Source organism: Chelonoidis abingdonii, chromosome 1, assembly GCF_003597395.2.
Source record: "Chelonoidis abingdonii isolate Lonesome George chromosome 1, CheloAbing_2.0, whole genome shotgun sequence".
NCBI lineage: Eukaryota > Metazoa > Chordata > Testudines > Testudinidae > Chelonoidis > Chelonoidis abingdonii.
In genome coordinates this window covers 352,319,924-352,342,698 of record NC_133769.1, presented here as the reverse complement: position 1 = coordinate 352,342,698, position 22,775 = coordinate 352,319,924, and positions in this window count along the sequence as shown.

The window sequence follows — 22,775 nt, the reverse complement described above, 5'->3', positions numbered from 1 at the left end:
AGAACTGAATCCATAAGTCCTGACTCTGGCTCCTCTGCTTATCACCCCCAAACTCCCTTTGCCACAATCGACTTCATGGACTTCATCACTAGTTATGTTGTTATTTTAGTGGAAATGGATTTAACCATCATCTAGACAAAAACCATCTGTAGCTGTTCTGTGAATTGCCTTGGCTAGACTTACAGACCCCGTTCCTAGCTTTGGCTGGTTGTAAATGATAATGATGATGACTTACTCTTATGCCTCTTAAAGTGAAGAATGGAATATCCTTATCTACATACTCAGTCATACTGACAAAATAATCTCTCCTGCACTGTGAGGTCTTAATGGTATCAGTCTTTATTTGTTGGCAGATTTTATTGTCGTCTTACATGTCCTGTCCAAAGTATTACATTAACCCTGAAATGCAAGTGTATAATTCCCCAAGCACAGCCACATGGACACAGTTCTAGTTTACTCTTTTTATAGATTCTGCTCCTCCATTCATATAATTCATATCAGTGTCATGTGGTATTATCACTGTTATCATTCAACCCAAAAGCCAGCCATTGAGATTGCCTTTGAACTCTGAACTTGTGTCTTGACAATAAGGTCAATATTTCTGGCTCCAGCCCACAGTTATTATTCCACATGTAGGCTATTCGTTACCATGAATACAGATACCTTCCAAGTCAAGAGATCAGAGATCCCAACTGACGGACTGTAAGGCAAGTTCCCTCTATTTCCTTCCTAGATCAGACTCAGATCTTGTCTTGGAAGTAAATAAAAGTTGGTACCTAAGTGTAATATATAAGGAGGGAAAGGGGGCAGAAGAGCAAAGACAACACACTACATAAAATCATACTAGTGCCTATTAAAATAAATGAGAATGATCTGAAATTAACAAGTTTCAAATTTCTTCTTAATATCACATTAGTTCTTTGATAGAATTAGGCTCTGAACTTGCCCCCATTGGAGGCAAGGTGAGTTTTGCTATTCACTTCAATAGACTCAGTACTTGGCCCATTGTCCAATTGCTTTAGACTCAGAATTTCATTTTTTTTCTTGTTGTTTAAAAACAGAGCTTGGCAAAATGCAGGTGTAAGCTTCAGTTACAGGGAGTATATTTTGTATTCCTCTGGCACAGTATTTGTGTAAGAAACAAGTCTTTGAAGAGTAAAAGTAGCTGAATCATTCCCCCCCTAAATGTTGGACAATTTAATGCTAATGAAAGGGGCTAGATTGACAGCAATGAAACTGAAGTCGTTTATTAATCTATAGTGTGCATACAGCAGTAACAGGAGCTGAGTTACAATCCCTCAGCCATGCTGGAACCTGACCTTAAGGGATCATCCTTGAAGCCTTGTCTTCAGAATTTTATCATGTTGGACTGTGACCTTGACAAGCTGAGTTACCTAACAAAATGCTGGCCATGACTCTGCAGACAAGGCCAAGTCCTGTTTAGTATCAGGTCAGCTAGTTATGATTAAAGCCTGGTCCCAGGAGGTTTAACCACAACTAGTTGAAACAATGCTAAGCACAACTTGTTCTTCTCTACCCCTACTGCAAATGAATGGTCAGCATTATCTGTATTAGCTAAGATCTCCTAGGTCATGTTCTAACATTTTGTACTAAAGCCAAGCCTTTAGTGAGAGATGGTAATTCTAGCTCCATACTTACTTTACTTATTGGCCTCCTTGCTGAGCCTGCTTACCAGGGTCTCCAGTTTTTATGAGTGTGTGTGAAGAGTTTGGTTTAATTTTTTAAGTATTTTTTTAGTGCCACAAAGTGAGACACACAACATTTTTTCAGCCTGCATAAAAGTGAATAGCATGAAAACACATCAGAGAACCAAAGTGAACAATTCCATTTCCTCTCCCATCCCTTTGTGAACCCCATAGCACTTATCTCTTCATTTTAATAACCCTGTTCTTAGGAGTCGAGCATTCTCAGTGTTATGCAATGACATATAGGGAATAACTCCAGGCCATTACTACAGCTCTTATTCCATTACAGCCCTTACAAACAATTTCAGGTCTAAGTATGAATAGTAGCAGCTACAACAGCTCAAAAACTGCCACCTATGATAAGGTTTCTGAGTCCCCTAGAATTGTCTATGTTGTTCTGTTTTTTATCACTGACTCTGAGAATATATTTATTTGAAGATGACTTTGGCACCCCATAATAACCAAATCTTAACTAAAATTCTGCTTTATAACCACCAACCAATAACTGCAAGTCAAATGCCAGCAGTGCCTTCTCAGCATGAAACTGGTGTGTTCAGTTTCCTGTTTAATCATGGCCCCCTATTGGTGAGTTCAGTGCATCAGCATTATATCAGAAAGCGTGTTATCTTCAACCTTGGTAGCGAAGGAAGAATGTATAGGAAATCTGCAGGTGTTAGCCAATTTACTGAGTGCAGCAGGCTTCCCTCTGGCTTTGTCTGTCCTCCACATTACACAGCACATCAGAACAACATTGACAAGATACCAAACTGATAATGAAAATAAACAAAGAGAAAGTGAGAAAATAGTTTGAAAGGTCACTCAAGTGACAGATTCAGTAGGTACAGAAGTTCTTAACTACTGGAATGTTATTGTTCCCAGAGCAAATCTCTTCTGAAAACAGCCACATCTCTGCCATTTAAAGAAATACAGTAGTAATGGCAACACAAATACTTCAGCACCACACACTAGAAAAATCAGAGCTGCAAGGCAGCTAAGTGATGTAGTACAACGTTGTACTATCTCCTGAATTAAAGCAGAAATTTTATCTTCATGATTCTTCTTCTTATACATCCTTGTAATTAAAACATCGCAAAATCTTGTCCTTAACTAGTCCTGTAACCTTCAAGGAGAAACCACCAGAGAGACTTGTGTCTGACCCTACTTACACCGGCAGAAATCAGGAGTAACTCTTTTAAAGTTAGCATATCATATCCTCAGTTGGTGCAAATCAGTGTAGACTATGCTGATTTACACCATCTGAGGAGCTGGTCCAATGGAGTAATCCCATGCAGTTAAGTTTATCAAGGCAATACCTATAGAGCATTTTTCTTTTGTGTGAATGTATTATTATGGAAAACCCCCAAACAAAGTCATAGGAAACTGACACACAAACAATATCAATTAAAATAGCAGCAAGGTACATGTTGATAAAAGCCAATTAATCCAGTTCAAATGCTGTATCTGTGATTAGGCCAGAAACGAGGAATACTTATGTTCATCTGTTCTTGCTGAGATGATGATAATGCAAGCCAGGCAGCGTAGCTTGTGTCATGGAATCTGCTTGTGTGTGTACAGCTGTAGGATTAGGGTTAAGAAGTATTTTTTATTATTGGCTGCTTAGCACTGTCTTTTGTAAAGTTTACCTAACATTTTTTCCATTATAACACCATCTTGAATTACTTATAACTTTGCCAAACTTTAACTGTTTGGGCTGAAATTTCTCATGTTAAGTGTGTGCCCCAGCTTTTTAAAGTTTTACCTAAAATGGTTCCACTGCTTCTGAGAACAAGTCTAAGTGTTACAGTAGATTGCTTACCAACATAGGGCATTACAGCATGATAATATTCTTATGTATAAGGTAATGTCTAGCAATGGAGAGAACGCTCCATTCACAAAGTGCTTGATGAGAGAGGACAGTATAAGTAGAGGAAGGAATAAAGCCTAAATGTTGCATTGTCTTGAATCTCTCTCTTTTTATGCCTGCCCCCTGAACATGGTGTCAGAAGTGTGTTGGCTCCTGTTGGTATGCGAAATTAAGAATATTGGGGGTGGGGGAGAGAGAAAAGAATAATTGTGTCAGCATACCAGATTCCTGTCCAGGAGCAGATGGACATGTTACATGAAAGGGGATGTGTCTAGGAATTGGACAATCTTTAGCTCACACTGGGGAAACTATGCCATTGCAATGGAGATGGACAAAAAGGAAAACAAGGTAAGACCAGTCACACTATTCGCTCTAATAAAAAAGGGCTCCAACAGAATCTGGTTATGTCAGAACAGACCAGAAGGGCCCATGTAAAATCCTAGAAGTGCTCCAAAAGCTTTGAATGCACCAAAAAGTCCTATACAAAAGGTATCTTTTCAACAATTGTGATCAAGAACATGGAGAAACGAGAGATCCGTATATTGTCAAACAGTGTTAAATGACTGACTTGTATGATTATCAAATCTTAAAAGATGAACGAGTTTTAGGTAGATTAGTAATAGGGACAAAAGCTCAAATGAGAATGCTCAGAAAGCCTTCACCAATGCTTCCAAGAGCTATAGACATATGCAGAGCTAGCAAACAAGTTCATATCCAAACACAGGGAGTAAATGGAGGAGACAGAGATAATTCACTAAGTAGCACAGAAAGCTGCAAAAAGGAAGGAAAATATATGGCAAACCATTATTGAATGGAGAAATGCTCTCACTGAAGACCTTAATAGTAGCCTAGTACAATGCTTGATGTCAAGACATATGTACCTTGGTGCCTGTATCCCCACCATTACTAAAACTAGCAGTTGTGTAAAGATGTGGATGAAAAGGAAGAGAGGCACGCAAAGGCTAAAGCCTACAGCAACTGACAAGCTAAATCCTCCCAACAGCAAACCACCTGCAAGGTGTACACAAGATGTTGTACAATAGTAAGACATGAAAAAACAACCCCCCAAGCCTTCGTTCTCAAGCAAGTTAAGAATTAGTGTTAAAAAAGCTGGTATTATGTTATATATATAGAATCAGACTTCAAGGTCAGAAGGGACCATTATGATCACCTAGTCTGACCTCCTGCACAATGCAGGCAACAGAATCTCACCCACCCACTCCTGTATCAAACCTGTGTCTGAGCCACTGAAGTCCTCAGATCATGATTTAAAGACTTCAAGGTGCAGAGAACCTTCCAGCAAGTGACCTGTGCCCCACGCTGCAGAGGAAGGCGAAAAACCCCCAGGGCCTCTGCTAATCTGCCCTGGAGGAAAATTCCTTCCCGACCCCAATGATGATTAGACTTTAAGGGAGTGCAATAGAATGTTAAATATGTTAAGCAGGTTATGATATTCATATTTAATTTTACTATCTGAAATAAATGTGATAAGAGGGACATTATGATAGCTTCCCAATGGGTGTGTTTTTGCAGGATAGTATGCTTATGTATAGGGTAATGTCTAGGAACATAGAATTCTACTTTCAGGACATGCTTAATGAGAGAGGACTGTGTCTGAGGAGGAAGGAATAAAGCCTGAATGTTGCACTATCTTGACCCTTTCTTCTTAGGCTTGAACCCCGAACAATAGGGAAAAAATGTTTTGCCCATGTAAAAAAAAATGGCCAAGTTATAAGCCTCAGTAGAGACTTGTTAGAGTTTGGCAGCTAAATTCTCTGGTGATTCCATCTGCACTGAGCATGCTCCATTGCCGGGATGCAGGGGCTGAGCAGGATTTTACCTGCAATTGCTTCTCTGGGCAACCAGGGGCTCCTGTTGTACCTGTGCGCCCAAGTGCTCCTCTTGCTGGCATCCAGGAGAAGGAAATAACCTGACTGGAATGAAGAGGGGAAAAGAGCAAGTTGGGAGGGGGCCTTGCAAGAGTCACTGGGGTGGATCGGTGCAGAGGGTGAGGGGGACAGGGCCAAGAGATGGAGGTTGGGATAAGCCCAGAGGAAGAAAGACAGGAATCAGGGAGGAGTTTGGGTGTGCATAGGCATAGAAGGGAGGGAAGTGTAAGCTTGGCTTGATATGAGTAATTGGACATGAGTGAGGCCTCATTTCTTGGCAGACAGGATTAGGAAGGTAAATGGATCAAGCAGACTGAAAACAGAATGTCTGTACTAGCTAAGATAAGGGGGCACACCCAGGGAACCATTTACAATGGACAAGATAACAATGAGTAAGATAATTTGGGAATGAAAAGATGAGGTATAGAGCAGGTAGTACATGGACAGTGTGTGGACAGAGCATACTGTACAGCACTGCTTCCTACAGAGTGACCAAGCCAATCCCCAAACGTGCTGGAACATACAGTAAATGCAATATAATGTGTAACTGTACATTAAGGAAGAGATTTGCTGTGGAACTGTGTTACATCCTATACCCACGCCCTACACTTGATTCTAATCAGCTCAGTGTAACTTTGCTGAATGCAAAAAAAATAAAAAAATAGAAAAGGAACCTGAGTGATGAGATTGGAATTGAGCTGGGGAACCAAATAGAAGATGCCTCGGGGGAACACACACACACACACACACACCCCCGGAAGCAAGAGTCTGGGACGGATGGGCGCAAAGAAGGAGGCGGACAATAACCAGGAGGGCAGCGAAGCAGAAAAGGAGGGAGCAGGAATTAGGATGGTGGGGTGGACAGGTGCAGAGGGGTTGGGAGATCCAGGGTATTCATATTTGTATAACACTTTATATGTTCAAAGCACAGCTTCAGTTGAGACCTGAGGATATCAAGTTGAGCATTCATAAAATGAACACACAATTAGTCACCACCTGTGAAAAGTTTGGTGTAAGTGACTTGTCTATCATCACCTGGAACTCTGAGCCAGGCATGGAATCCAGTTCTCCAGGATAGTATTCAACTGCCTTAACTATGAAACCATCCTATCTCTTCCTGCAGTTTCCTGCTTCTTTCACTAGTCGCTGAACACTATATTCACTATTAAAAACAAAGATTTGATTTGATTATTCCATGGCACTTTTCAGCTGTTAAGAAGAGTTTTGGGGTTTTTGGGGGTTCAATTACTTCTGTTTGGGTTTTACTGTTTTATTACTGAAATGTTTATAACTAAAGAGTGAAAACAATTCTGGGAAGAGAAAAAGGAAAAAAAATAACCCGGAGAAGAAAATATGAGCAAGAGTCCAAAAACAGTTGTATATTATTTTGCATACCAGATGCTCCAATTAGAATGTACAACAAAACTGTTTAGTGTCTTAAAATTAGCCAAACTTCTCCCACGTTTGATCAGTCAGATAAAAAAGGTTGACTTCCCCCACCCACTCTCCTTTCCCTAAAACCTTGAAGCGTTTATTGACGACAGCTTGGCATGCATTTTGGAGCCCATGTGAATCAGATTTGTCGAGTATATTACTCACCGCTGAGCAATAGCTAAGAAATTAGGAGCTAAGGAGGTTGTGTGTAGGTGGCCACTGTGTACACTATCTTAAATACTGAAGCTTTTTATTGGAGCCATCAGGATCATCCCTAGTGTTTTGGCAGGGTTGAGGGACATGGTGTTCCTGCCTTCTGGGCTTTTTTTTACTCCCGGGTGAATGAACTGACAAATCTGTCTCTCCATGTAAGAAAATTATTTTTTATTCATTGTGGGAAAGTGAGTGTTACATGGTTTCACATTCTCTCCTCATGATGAATTTGAGCTTCATGTGGAGATAAACCAAAAATACCCATGAAAGGGCTTTGGTTTTTACTTTGAGTTTCCACAGGCGATTCCCAGACTTGTTTGTTTGAAATAAACAGTGTAAAAGGAGACCCTGTATCCATTCCCTACTGCAATATAACTAAAGGTTGGATCAGCATTTTCATTCTAAACTCTGATTTTTATGGTTTTAAAGGTTTGCTCCAGACACGAACTTGACATATAATATTTTGTACTTTGCCACAGCTTTCATCTGAGGAGCTCAAAGTGCTTGGGGAAGATCAATCAAGTAAGTCTCACAATACTCTTGTGGGAAGTAAGCACCAGAACAATTATATCAGGGGGAACTGAGGCACGGAGGGGTTAGTGTCTTGCCTACAGTCCAAAGGCAGAGAGAGGACTAGTGCACAAGAGTTCTGGTTGCCAGTCCCCTGCTGTAGCCATTTGACTACAGTCACTTGCTCCTTGTATTATTTAAAGAGGGCACTTTATATTTTTCCTATTTTGAAAATGTTTAAAACAGAATTGATTCACTTTTTACAAAGTGTGTATGGCTTATCATCAGTTCATGCAGCTTTATGATAAAATATAATAAAGTAGCTTCTACTTATACAGAATCATCCTGAATGATCCCAACCCACTTTACAAAATGTAAGGTTTGCTTCACTCATCACAGATATGCAGCCACCTCTGGGGTGTCATACAGCAAATGTTAACACACTATAGCAAAACAATGTAACAGAATAAGGTAGGGCATTTAAAACTAGCATATCCAACGAAAACTGCAGAGGGAATTTTAAATAGATTGCATTTACTGGAGCTGGAATTTGGTGAGAACTTTGTGGATAACCCTCTGTTATTGTTTTGTTTTCCAACAATTGCCTGGGAATCTTTAATACCCAACAGTAGGCAAATAAGACCTTAGTTTTACCTCTCATCCACAAAGAGGTGCCTCCAGTGGCATAGTGACCCCTGGGGCATTGGTTCAGCACTTTCTCTAGCACTTCAGTGTTCCTTGGACATCTCCCATCCAAGTACTGAGCTGCCCTGGATCTGCTTCATGGTGATATCTTATAGGTGCACAATACAAGACAGCAGAGTTGCAGGTGAAAATCTGATTCAGGTACCACGGGAAAGGAATGTAAAGGCCTCAATATTTTTCTGATCATCTCTGCCCAGAAGAATGCTAGTGGTTGAATCATGGGAGGTACAGCAGGCCCGTATGCATTAGGAGAGCTCTGGAGGAAATGCTTAATCCATCTCTTTCTGCATTATGGCATGTCTGGCTCAAGCCCACTATTAATTGTTATTAATTATTATTATTAGTAGTAGTAGTATTGCAGTAGTACCCCCTGTGAGCTGTAAAAACATAGAATAAAAGGTGGCCCCTGCCCCCCAAAAAATTACAATCTAATTTATGACAAGATGCACAGGTTGGGATAGAAAAGAAATGGAAGGAATAAGGGAGGGAGGACAAGTGATAGAAGCATGTTGTTGATAGTAACAGTGATAGAAGCATGTGGTTACATTGGCCTGCAATCTTGCAGAACTAGATGGTTTCAAGTCAAATAATTTTTAAAAATGGTAAGAGACAAAACATACAGTAAACGAAACAGAGCTTGGAAGTCTCTACTGGCTGTCAGTCTGCCTGTTATCAGCTGGCAATCTCCTGCAAGCATCACCATACCAGTGGCCCTTGAGGAGGACTTTGAAGGAGGACAGTGTGATGGTTCTTGGGACGCCCTGGGCTGTGAGTCACTCTGTTTCCCTCATGCTGGAGGCAGGAGTCTCTTTCTTGTGGTAGCTGGGTGTCAGCTCCCTGACACCACCAGCCTTTCAGCCACTCAAGCACTCTTCTCTGGGCTACATCTGCCCCAACTTTACCTTGCAGGTAAACACTAGATGTACCTGAGTCCTTTGAATTGTTCCCCTGCAATATCTAGCTCCTGACACTGGCTAGTCACAAAAATGCCTGATCCTCTGCATCCAAGAGTGCAGTGTACCTCAGTTTTACATTAAACCTCTGCTCCTGTAAACCACACAGCACTTGTGAGCACTTAGAATAAAACAAAAGTAGGTTTATTTCTGTAAGAATAAAGATTTAACGAGAGGGAAACAAATGGGTACAACACAAAACCAAACCCATAAACATGAACCTGGGTCTACACTTACCAATAGTTACCTTTCCTGGCTAATAAAGTAGGTTCTCCCCCCAAAGTTCAATGTTTTACAGAGCTGGCTCGTTTCACAAGAATCAGAATCCAATCATTCATAAAGTCCCTCCGCTCTGCAAAGGGTTTCCTCAGAGAATGGCTCCAGAGAGCTTCTCCTTCCTCTAGGTTATACTTAAAACAGCTTTTTTTTCCTTTTCACGCTCAGGGAAAATCCCTATCTGTGTTAATGTTTCTTTCACACCTCCAAGAGGTTTCAATTGCTCAGCAGTGCCTCTGATGGTTTCCATTGGCAGTTTGGGGAGGGAGCAAGGCTGATCAGCTGAGCCTTCCATTACCTTGCACGTTGATTAGGGAGGAGTGACAACTCCCTCTTGCTTGGACAGGTCATCCTTAAGGTCCATTACCTCCCATTAATTAATTTCTACTCCAGGTCCACAAAGCAGACTTTCAATGTACACACACTGTGCCTTAAATATTACCAATACATACATCTCACAATGATTATGAGTCTTGACAAGTTATGTGCTTTCTGAAGATACCTTACATGACATCCCTTATGGATAAGTACCCTGCAAGATAAGTGTTTGGTGTACTGAGTTGGTTGGGTCTGAGGTGAATGTTGTTTGCCAAAGGCTCTCTGTGTCACAAATAGGATAGTGACTTTCCAGACCATTTGAGGGAGTCTATTCTATGATTACAAGATTGCATGGAAGGAAGAGCAGCAGTGCTTATGGGAGAAGCAATCAGACAGGTGGAGTGGAGGAAGCAGGGGCGATGCAATGAGACTGTATCAGTTACCCTTTCCTTGAGCCCTCAGGTTCGCAACATTAAAGAAAATCAGACATGAAACTGTTTGTAAACTAGGAACCACCAAAGAGGATCATTGGAGGATAATGGACATTGTGAATCTAGAACTAAATCTAGGTTCTACACTGCACCATACAACAGACTGCCAGTGATAAACACCCGGGCATGCGCAGCTGCTATAGAGGAATGTGATCCATTCCTACTCTGTTTAAGTCAATAGGGGGGTTGGTTCTGTGAAACTGTCCTCTCGCCAGGGCAAAATGAAAGAAAAAGTGTTTGAGCAGCCTTCTGCGCACAGTTTCACTTGCCTGCAGAAACGATTTCAAGAGGAGACTGTAGGCCTAGGTGTTTATTTAACAGGTGTGTGTGTGTGTGTACTAATCACGTGATGCCTGGAGTCCTCAAGGGGAAAAGCTGTCGCAGCAATAATTATATCTGCACTTACCAAGATCAAAGCTAAAATATGGCTTGTTTGGGAGCCTTCAGGGTCCTGCATGGAGACTGCACAATGGACTTATGTGCACCCGCCAAGCATCACACCACAGAACTTTAACTAATGAATGGCGACAAGCCAGGAATGGAGATTGTGGAGTTACAACATGCCTTGAGTAAGGAGCAGAGCAGAGCTGCACTTCCTCAGAAGGAGACAAGGGACTGAATTGTGATTGAATCATGATTCAATCCCAGCTTCTCCTTTGCTCCAGGGGAAAAGTAAAGTACCAGGCCTAACCTGATGCAGCTTACTTACACCTCTGAGTCAACCCAGCTGCATCGGCCACACATTGAGGGGGGCCACTAATACTCCAAGACCCTACCTAACTTGCATGGGACCCAAAGTAGCTGCCTGTGACAGCTGTTCTTCCCCTGTGCACAGACTGGTAAAGTGGATAAGCCATACAAGAGAATGAAGGGCTGCCTTGCATCCCCTTACTCTCCTCCATAGGTTCAGAAGGGGGCTCACAGTTGACTTCCCTTTGGCTGGAGGAAAGGGCAGGAGAGAAGGCTTTGCATGTGTGGAGTTCTTGATTTGCTAGCCCAAGGACCTGGGACATTCTAATGATTTTTCCACATAGCACGGCTGGGCCTTTAAACTATGTCACTGGGAGGGCTCAGAGGAAGTTTGTTTAAAGTGATGACTAATGATGGAAGAAGACCCTAAAGAGCTAAAGTCATAGCAAATGGATGGGCTAAAGGAACAAATATCCATTGTGAATGATAGTTTAAAAAGATAAAAACAGTCGTGGCACTAAAGGTTGTTGGATCAAAATCTACAAACACACTAGAGCAAAATGCAGCTTAGTTAGATCCTCTCTCCCTCTAGTGGTTGGACTCAAAGACGACTAACAGCCATTAGAGTTGCACTTAGCATAGCTTAAGTGATTTGATTGTGATGCTCTGAGGTTTGATCTCTGATGATGACCATGAAATCAACATATTTTCAATTATGGATCATTTCGCTGGCTGCATCTCCTTTAGTTATGCAGAATCACCTGTTACTCCCTTGCTAAAAAATACATCTTTTTAACAGAAAGACAGATGTTAAAAGGGAGGTCAGATTAGATGATCACAGTGGTCCCTTCTGGCCTTGAGATCTATAAATCTAGCCTGAAAGGGTATTAACTGCTACTACAGCTAACACTCAACCAAATATTTTTAAGCCTCCCTATTATAAACAAATTAAAATCCTCTAAATGTCAGTAGGTCTGGAAATGCACTGTTAGGTGTTGAGCCAAGGCCCCCACTGTGTATTTTTCCATGTTGGGGCAGAGTGTGGGTAAATTGGCTTTTATAACAGGAAGCATGTTTAATATTTCATTACGATGAGATGACAATCTAGAACATATGGCCCCTAACAAGCTATAATAATAAATAAATAATAATTGGAGATATACCTATCTCCTAGAATTGGAAGGGACCTCAAAAGGTCATTAAATCCAGCCCCCTGCCTTCACTAACAGGACCAAGTACTGATTTTTGCCCCAGATCCTTAAGTGGTCCCCTCAAGGATTGAACTCACAAGCCCGGATTTAACTGGCTAATGCTCAAACCACTGAGCTGTGCAACACAGAGCAGTCTAATGTAGAGGGTGCAGAGTCATACCCTGCTTTAATCAGAACGGGAGGAGGTGATACAATTTGCATATGTTCAGTGCCTATAGAGACAAGCTTCCATATAAATATTCTGACGATGGGAGATATTGTGCTTATTCACATAGCATGTCTCACATATAACTACTGTGAGGCCCCAAATCCTTCATGTTTTCTGACCAGCATTCACAAGTAAAATGAATAGCAAGTTTTGAAGTTTAATTTATCACCAAGGCAGCTTTTTAAAAAAACACCTGTGATTTAATACATTTATATTTAACTTGACTGTTCTTTACAGTTTCAGAGTGGCAGCTGTGTAAGTCAGTATCAGCAAAAACAACAAGGACTCCTTGTGGCACCTTAGAGACTAACAAATTTATTTGGGCAAATGTATTTATTTATTAGCCCACGAAAGCTTATGCCCACATACATTTGTTCTTTACAGTGTCTCCTCATTGTTCTTTACAGCGTCTCTCCAGGAGTAGTGCTTGAATGACTTACAGTCTGAAATGACCATATCTATGTTTGTAATTTATTCACTCGAAGATACTGCTATTCATTGCCTCAGGCCAATACATATCTGCAGTTACCTGCATATGTCCCATCTCTGAGATGTTCATTAACCACACAAAGGCTATGTTTGAGAAGTGAGTTTGTCTAGACACACTGTGGATATAAAGGGTGGAAGCAGGTTTGGTGTGTCATGCCTACACCCATCTATTCCACAGTTACGTCAATGTCGCTTTTATTTGTACAAGGTCAGCTTTGAAATGTCACTCTTGCTTCCAAAGGAGTTTTCACTTTTAAGTCTAACGAAGGTGGATCAGGTGCCTTTGGAATTTTTTTTATTTGAAGTTACTTTACTTTGGCTGATGGACAAGAGCCATATTTGAAAAGTTTGCTCAGATTTCACATGGCTGGGCACAATATAAGAATCTAACTCGAGATAACTAGGGTCCAATTTGACTTGGATGGTGCATAATCACCCTTTTTGTTTGCATTAATTTGTCTTAAGTATGAAACCCTATCATTATCCCTCTACAAAATATGCACAGAGACATCCCTGCCCTGAATACCTTACAATCTCAGATCACAATCCTGCTACCGACTTCCCACAGGTGGGGCCCTGCATGCTCCACAAAAAGATGTAACCTCACAAAGCCAGTTATGGGATCAGTGACGTGGGCAGAAATGATCCACTGGGCCATAGTTCAGAGCAAGAGGCCTGGAGACACTGTCACCAGACATTGTGGTGGAGGTCAGAGGAAGGCTTCATAAAAGGAGTGGCTTTTGAGGAGGAGTTTGGAGGAAGAGAAAGGAGGGTGTTGGAGGCTCAGGAAGTTGTAGGAAGCTTTCAATAATGAAGAGAGGCGCTCAGGATCCCACAATCCTGACCCCTTGAGGTGAAGAGGGATGTTCTGAGGGGACAGTTGATAAAAAGCAGCTGGAGTGCAGTTGTAAAATTGGCACTAAGTAGCAATGAGTCTCCTCGGTAACTCACAATTTCTTCGGTTTTTTTATTGACCTCAGAATTTTAAAGTAGATATTTTCTCTGAGGCCTCAAAAGCTTATCTTGAAACTAAGTTTAGGGGCTATCTGATGGCATCCAAGTTGCATTAAACACTGAACTTATCAAGTTAACCTGCATGCATGAACAGGGGCTGCAGAGCACTAAACAAATCACTCCACCTATGGGAAGATATTTGTAGTACATATAAAAGCCATTCACTGATGCATGAGGATGCGTGAGTCTCCTGTTCTGAGGCAATGAACTTGGCAGTGTATAACAGTTCAGCATTCTGACAACAAAGACAACCTACAACAAGCGACCTTACTCCACTTCCAAAGCTGAGAAGCATCATTTGAAGGAGTGCCAGCACCTAATTTCCTGTTGATCTTATTTAATGTGGGCAAGTCTGTACCTTTTAGTGTGCACAGACTAATACGAACAGAACAGAGCACTTATAATGGATGAGGTTGTGGGGGCATCTGGGCAAACTTAAAAAAAAATTTCATTAGCAAAGGAAAAACAGGAACATACGTGTAGAGTAGGTGTTAATGTGCTTGATTGGTCTTTCCTCTGAAGGGCACTAGCTCTTTCCTCCCATTTGAATGGCATATGCCCAGGAACACAATAGATGGTGACTGTACAGTTCATGAGATTGACAGTGGAATACAGAAATTACTGCACCTCTTTGTCTGGATTTAAAAAAAAACAGGGAGCAATAAAAATGAGGAAAGGCATTTTTATAAACTCAGTCCTCCCTTCTCTGCTATTTCCTCTCCTCCATTGTGGGTTATATAGTCATTGGGCCAGATTCTGATCTCAGTTACTCAGATGTGAATCTGGAGCACTGCTATGGAATCAGTTGAATTATCCTGGATTTACATCTGTGTAACTCAGATCAGACTCTAGCTCACGGAGAACATTTTTGCTGCAGAATGAATTAGATGAACGTGTAGCATCCACATCGGAGAGAACTAGAAAGTGCACTGGTCTGTTTTTCTGTTAGTCTCTGAAACAAAACTCACTTGTGTAATTCTTTTTAAGGCAAATCTAAATTAGAGGCCCCAGCTAAGACTAGAATCAACTTTGTGCTAGGTACTAAAGAAACACATAGTAAGAGAGAGTCCCTGCTCTGAAAGCTCACAATGTATATAGACAAAACATGGGAGAAAGGATGTATTATTTCCTCCATTTTACAGCCGAGGAACAGAGAGACAAAGTAACTTGTCCAATATCATATGGGAAAGCTGCAGCAGAGCTGGGACTTGAATCAGGATGTGATGGGGAAGTCACCTCTCACTAGTGCCTCCTGCTGACTGGGTGTGGTGCTGCAATCTTTTATAATCCTGGTGCCCTCTGAAGGCTGTTGACCTCACTAGGTGTGTCTTCAGTGGCTCAGCCCTCTAACTGCCACATAGTTAATAGGTGACTATATGTAACAAAGATCCAACAAGGACTATCGTTGTGCCCTTGTTAGCAACTTCAGCCCTGTCTGAGCTCAGTTCTCAGTCCCCTTCTAGGCTAACTTTAAGTCTACTCCTGCCCAGTTACAGAGTGCCACTTCCCTTCTCAGGGCTTAGGACACTTCCTCAGTGGCCAATGGAGGGACACTACCTCAGGTCCCAGCCCAGGGACTCTATGAATAGCCGTCATGCACTGCTCCCTTTAGCTCCATCAATTAGCTGCTATGGTTTTCCTTGGGCTTCTTCCCATTTGGTCCCATTACCTTAGGGTTATAGTCCTTGGGCTCTCTATCTTATCCATGCTTGAGCAGGGTCTCTCTGAGGCCTCTTTGTCTGGAGAGTTTTTCAGTCTTCCAGCCCTTTCTCATCCTTCTGGTTCCAGACAGCAACTGACTGGCTCAGGTCCTGTAGCTCCTTTTATTGGCGCCTGCTGTGCTTTGATTGGCTGCTTCCTTGAAGCCTTTCTAGGCAGGCCTGGAGGACCCATCTTCACTGCTCCTTTCCTGTGTCAGGGTGTGGTAGGATTGCAAAGCCTCCAGTAGGGGGCCTCAAAGGGCCTGATACACTCTGTCACACAGATCGCTAGAGTCCCAGATCATTGTCTTAAACACAAGACCATCTTTCCTCTCTTGCTATAATCCATTGTCCTTCATTATTAATACTTTGGATTAAAGCTGTGTGATATATAATAGAAATTTACAACTATCTGAAGGATGTAAACACTAAAAGTTATTATTTAGTCTAATAAAAGAGATGGAAAATGTAGACTGACTATAAGGAAAAACTCCCTGACAGGGAAATCTATTAGAATATGGAATCATTCCCAAGGGAAGTGGAGGAGGTCCTAACACTGGCACAATTTAAATTAAACTGGGAAAGCTAGTAACGATGCAGTCAGGAACAATCTTGCATTGATAGGCAGCTGGACTATATTACCTGGATTACTTTTCACCATGAATTAGTCCTAAAAGTACATTCCAGGGTCCCAGACAAGATTTTTTTATGCAGATGATTTCTAACAGAATAGTGATTGTCAAGTGTGGTGATGGTTCAAGTCACCGACATCGTATGAATAACAGATTTCCCTAGGGATCTGTACTCACTCCAATATATATACAGCTGACTTGGCACCCAGCAGGTCAACTAAGGCAACTAAGATTGTGTACACTGATGACATCTGCCTGGCAATAGCCAGAAGAAGTTTTGAGGATCTAGAGTCTTGCCTATTATCTAACCACGACACCTTGGCCAAGTATTTTTCGAAGTGGCGACTTAAATTAAATGCATTAAAGACAGTGCCATCTTGTTTCCATTCCAGCAGCCAATTAGCTCATCGACAGCTGCAGGTCCTTATGCACAATCAGCCAAACATTTTTGAACCATACCTTATTTATTAAGGATAAAGCTTGACCACTCTGTCCTTTTGACAACACATCGAGGAGACAAAAGCTAAAATCCAGTCAAGAGTTGATGTGCTCCACAGGATTGCCGGCAGCCTATGGGGCAGTAGTGCTGTTACTTTATGAACATCTGCCAGTGCCCAAATTATTGCACCTGCTGCATACTGGGTGGTAGCATGGGGCTCCAGTTATCACTGTGGCAAGTTGGACTCAGCAATCAGCTCTGCCCTTTGTATAATTAATGGTGTGGCCCGGAGAAGTCCAGTCTCCAACCTTCTCGTCCTTGCTGGCATTGATCCCCCTGTGATTAAGTATGAAGGCAAGGCCCTTCACTGCATTACTGTGCACAGCCAACCAGTAAGACAGCTTACTTCACAATTTCATCTCAAAGACACATAAAAAATGCCAGCTGAAGTCAAGATACCCCTTCTCTGGGACAGCTGAGCTTCTCAGACATGCCCTTTCTAAGGAACAGCAGCAACATGTGGTGCTGAACTATATTTGGATCAATGGAGCATTCCTTGACAGATAGGTAACTCAGATCTGTGTCCCCTAGTCTCTCTGGATCAGCTCATGCACACCCCTCAGAACTACCAAATGAACTGAAAGATGCTTCTCTGTTACAACAGAATACACTGGGGCAGCGAGTGGTTTAACTCACATTTTTATGACTGGGGCTTCTTGAGCTCTCCATCTTGTCCCTGTGGAGCTCAAGAACAAACAGTGAGCCATCTGGTTATGGACTGACCTCTATCATCTCGATGGTGGATCAATGCATTTGATATCACCAAATGATGCTGTCCTGACAGAGTAGCTACATCACTGACCCAACATCTAATTCATTGTTTGTGCTGTCAAAAGCCATATGCCAGAAGATTACTTTTTTATCTCTAGATTTACTGTAGCTATAAGTGTCTGCAGCTATGTATTAAATATCTGCACATGAAGATCTAGTCTTTAACTCAATCCACTAATTTGTGTGAAAACTACAAACTGTTTTTTTTTTCCTGTAGGATTTTTATCTCATCTTATTTAACTCAAATTAGCTAACTCAGGAGAGAAGCACAGCTTTTCTCCCTAGCAAAGACAAAGACTCTGGGGCAACAGTTTTTAAATCTAATAGATTAGAGATTACTCCACTGCTCTGAGATATTAAGAATCATTGTAAAATAGTGTGTAATGAATGTGTGTATATGTCTGAGGGAAAGACAGAGAGAACCACTGCCCTTTACTGGATAGAATCAGAACTGTCAATTGTGAGTCATGAATCCTATACTGCTGATAGCTAACAGAGATCACCTTTAGTTCAAGTGATAGTAGCCTTTTCAGAACCGTAACCTCTAAGCCAGGGGTCGGCAATCTCTGGCTGCGGCTCTCCAGGGTAAGCACCCTGGTGGGCTGGACTGGTTTGTTTACCTGCCGTGTTGGCAGGTTTGGCTGATCGTGGCTCCCACTGGCCGCGGTTCGCCGCTCCAGGCCAATGGGGACTGCAGGAAGCAGCACATGCGGAGGGATGTGCTGGACACAGCTTCCTGCAGCCCCCATTGGCTTGAAGCGGTGAACCACGGCCAGTGGGAGCTGCGATTGGCTGAACCTGTGGATGCAGCAGGTAAATAAACTGGCCCGGCCCGCCAGGGTGCTTACTCTGGTGAGCCGCATGTCAGAGGTTGCCAACCCCTGCTCTAAGCTGTTTCATTGTTGCTGCTGTGACATTCTAAGAGGCCACAATGTGAAGCAAGATATCACCTGTGATGTTCTAAGTGGCTTCACTATTATAGATTCAAAAGTTATTAAAAATCACATTTTGGATGCTGCCCATGAAGTTGTCATGTAATGTAACTTTTAAGTAACATGGTATTTTAAGTGGCCATGACCATAAAATGTGATCACATTGTTGCTCAACCTGTGTGCAGGAAGCATACACTATCATTTGGCAGAGCAACTCAGAATTATGGGACACTTTCTTTGCTTTAGCTTTTCTTAAAACGTTGACCCTTCACACTGTTTCCTGACTCCCACACATTTATCTGATTAAATTAAAGTCAGATGAAGTCTGAACAAAAAGCAGCTTTCACAAGATCAGGGTCCATCACTCCCTTTGAAAAATTCAAGGCAGCAAGAAGAGAGTGAGCAAAATGGATAAGGTAGGAAGGGGGAAAGGAGGAATGAGAGAAGAGAAAAGGGAGGATAAGATAATGGAGAAGACACTCCTAGATGTTACTTTGATGAGCACAGTAGAAATTCACTGGAGGAGAAGAGACAACCAATGGGAAAGGGCAAGGATCAATCAGTTGGGGGTAAAGCTGATGGTACTGGTTCCTGTGCCAGGTGCCCTCTTCATCCTGGTACAGGGGGCATATCAGGGAAGAAAGAGGCACATCATGGGCAGGGAAGCCTTTAGAAGTCTAAATAAATAACTGTCTTGGGTAAGACACCTGTCACCTTGGTATCTACGCACTGATAGGTTGCTTCTCTTTTATGGGAAAATTTTATGTAGCTGCCGCTGTGTTTGGGGAGGGAGCTGGGAAGTGTGGGAGTTGCAATTTCAGTTGTGTTATTGAGATCTGATAAAGCATTATAGGCCCACTGGTTGTGACTTACATAAATTGTCTGTGGTCAGTTATTTCCCCATGTGCAACAATGACCTGTGATCTAGGCACTTTTCTTGTGGCAGGAAATGGGGTAAGTTCAGCCACTTTTCAATGCTGATTTTCATTCTTTCTGCTTTGGAACCTGTTTTAATAACAGATCTGAATATTATAAAATTGCCTTTGGAACAAGAGATAACACAGTAAATTTCGTATCTGTAGTTATATCTTTTAATGTAATCTGAGCCCAGATCCCAGAGCATCCCTTGTGTATCATAAAACATGCTATGTAAATAAGTTATATTTTACTTAACTAAAGTAGGGGTTTGAGACTTTTAGCCTTTCCCTTTATGGTCTGTGTTTTGGGTATCTTAGAAACCAATACCCTCTGTGCTTTAACCAGTCATTTGAAATCAGCTGAGTTGTTCAAGATGACAGTTCTTAGATTTATATGTAGTATTGTTGATAATCTGAAGAAGAACTCTGTGTAAGCTTGAAAGCTTGTCTGTCTCACCAACAGAAGTTGGTCCAATAAAATATATTACCTCACAGTCCTTAGATTTGGCCATTTAGGAGCTGGTGTTGGGGTTTGCAAGTCTTCATTATTTCTTTTGGTCAATGCTTCCCCCTCAATCTGACTGAGCCCAAGGACATTGGCATTCTGGTGTATATGCAGTCTAGTTATTCACTCCGAATTTTTCTAAGCAGCAAGGTTGAGTCAGTTGGGTCGTAGTGGCTCAGGGAACTCTTTTAAGGACCATCTACAGCAGTAACATCACCTGCATCTCAGAATGGTTGTCAACAACAGGCCCCTTTTGCCCTTCAACTAGCATTGAAGAGAGTTTAGGTTGTTAGCACAGATGGAGTCAAAACCATTTTCAACACCACCTCAGAAAGAATGATTTGCCCATGTTCCACCTGGTCTTCAGCACATTATCTATCTATTCTAATCTATGTATCTATCATTGTCATAAGCATAAGTCCCAATTCTGAACCTTAGTGTCCAAAATGTGGGTGCCTGCATGAACCCTCCAAGCTTAATTACCAGCTTGGATCTGATAGCACTGCCACCAGACAGGAATCAGTGCCTGCCTCACTCTGGTCTCCCCAAACCTTCCCTGGGGAACCCCAAGACTCAGATGCCTGAGTTCTCACAACAAGGGAAATAACCCTTTCCTCTCCCTCTTTTACCGCCCCCAGATTTCCCGCCCTGGGTACACGAGGAGATTTCCCTGCTTCCATTCCTTGAACACAAACCCAGAAGATTAAGTGTCTCTCCCCCTCACCCAGAGGCCTATACAAATTCAAGCTTAGTCAATTCTAACACAAAGGGATTTCCCCCTCCTTCGTTCCTTAGCCTTAACCAGAGAAAAACTCAAACAGGTCTTAAAAAGAAAGTTTATTAAAAAAAAGAAAGAAAAGACAAAAAATGGTCCCTCTGTATATGATGACAATATACAGGGTCAATTGCTAAAGAAACATGAATAAAACAGCCTTATTCAAAAAGAAATACATTTAAAACATTCCAGCAACTACACACATGTAAATACAAAAAAACCAATATAAGCTATTGTTTTTTTCTAACCTTTGTACTCCACACTTGGAAACAGAAGATTAGAAAAGCCTGGAGATAGAGATCATCTCATAGCCGAGAGGCACAGACAGAAAACAGAAACACACCCAACTTTCCCTCCCTGAGCTTTGAAAAATCTGGTTTCCTGATTGGTCCTCTGGTCAGGTGTTTGGTTCCCTTTGTTAACCCTTTACAGGTAAAAGAAACATTAACCCTTAGCTATCTGTTTATGACAATCAGTCATACCTAAATGGTCCCCAGTGCTGTAACATCTGAGTGCCTCACAATCTTTAATATATAAACATAAAGGATAACAAAAAATCATTCTACAAATACAGAGGAAGACCAAGGACAGGGTAGGCCCATTACCTAATGGGGTGGCGGGAGGAAATAGTAACAGAAAAAGTGGAAATGGCAGAAGAGCTAAATTACCTTTTTGTTTCAGTTTTCACCAAAAAGGTTAGTAGCAATTGAATGTCTAACATAGTGAATGCCAGTGAAAATGAGGAAGGATCAGAGACTAAAATAGGGAAAGAACAAGTTAAAAAATTACTGAGACAAGTTAGATGTCATCAGATCACCAGGGCCTGATGAAATATATGCTAGAATACTCAAGATGCTGACTGAGGAGATATCTGAGCCATTAGCAATTATCTTCGAAAAGTCATGGAAGATGGGAGAGATTCCAGAGGACTGGAAAAGGGCAAATATGGTGCCCAGCTATAAAAAGGGAAATAAGGAGAATTACAGACCAATCAGCTTAACTTCTATACCTGGAAAGATAATGGAGCAAATAATTAAGCTATCAGTTTGTGAACACCTAGAAGATAATAAGGTGACAAGTAACAATCAGCATGGATTTGTCAAGAACAAATCAGTAACAACTCTTGTGGATGAGAGGAAGTGGTAGATGTGGAATATCTTGTCTTTAGTAAGACTTTTGATACTGTCTTGGATTACCTTCTCATAAGCAAACTAGGGAAATACAACGTAGATGGAACTATAAGGTGGGTGCATAACTGGTTAGAAAACCATTCCCAGAGAGTGGGTCACGGTCAATCTGGAAGGGCATATTGAGTGGGGTCCCACAGGGATCAGTTCTGAGTCTGGTTCTATTCAATATCTTCATCAGTGATTTAGATAATGGCATAGAGACTACACTTATAATGTTTGCAGACAATACCAAGCTGGGAGGGGTTGCAAGTGCTTTGGAGGATAGGATTAAAATTCAAAGTGATTTGAACAGACTGGAGAAATGGTCTGAAGCAAATATGATGAAATTCAATAAGGACAAGTGCAAAGTATTCCACTTAGGAAGGAACAATCAGTTGCGCACATAGAAAATGGGAAATGACTGCCTTGGAAGGAGAACTGCAGAAAGAGATCTGGGGGTCATAGTGAATCACAAGTTAAATATGAATCAACAGTGCAACACTGTTGCAAAAAAAGAGAACATCATTCTGGGATGTATTAACAGGACTATTATAAACAAAACACGAGAAGTAATTCTTTCACTCTACTCCACACTGATTAGGCCTCAACTGGAGTATTGTGTCCAGTTCTGGGTGCCACATTTCAGGAAAGATGTGAACAAATTGGAGAAAGTCCAGAGAATAGCAACAAAAATGACTGAAGGTCTAAAAAATATGACTTATGAGGGAAGATTGAAAAAATTAGGTTTGTTTAGTCTGGAAAAGAGAAGACTGAGAGAGGACATGTGTCATAAGTAGATAGGTAAGGGTTAATTTTCTTTTGCCTGTAAAGGGTGAACAAAGGGAACCAAACACCTGACCAGAGGACCAATCAGGAAACAGGATTTTCAAAGGTAAGGGAGGGA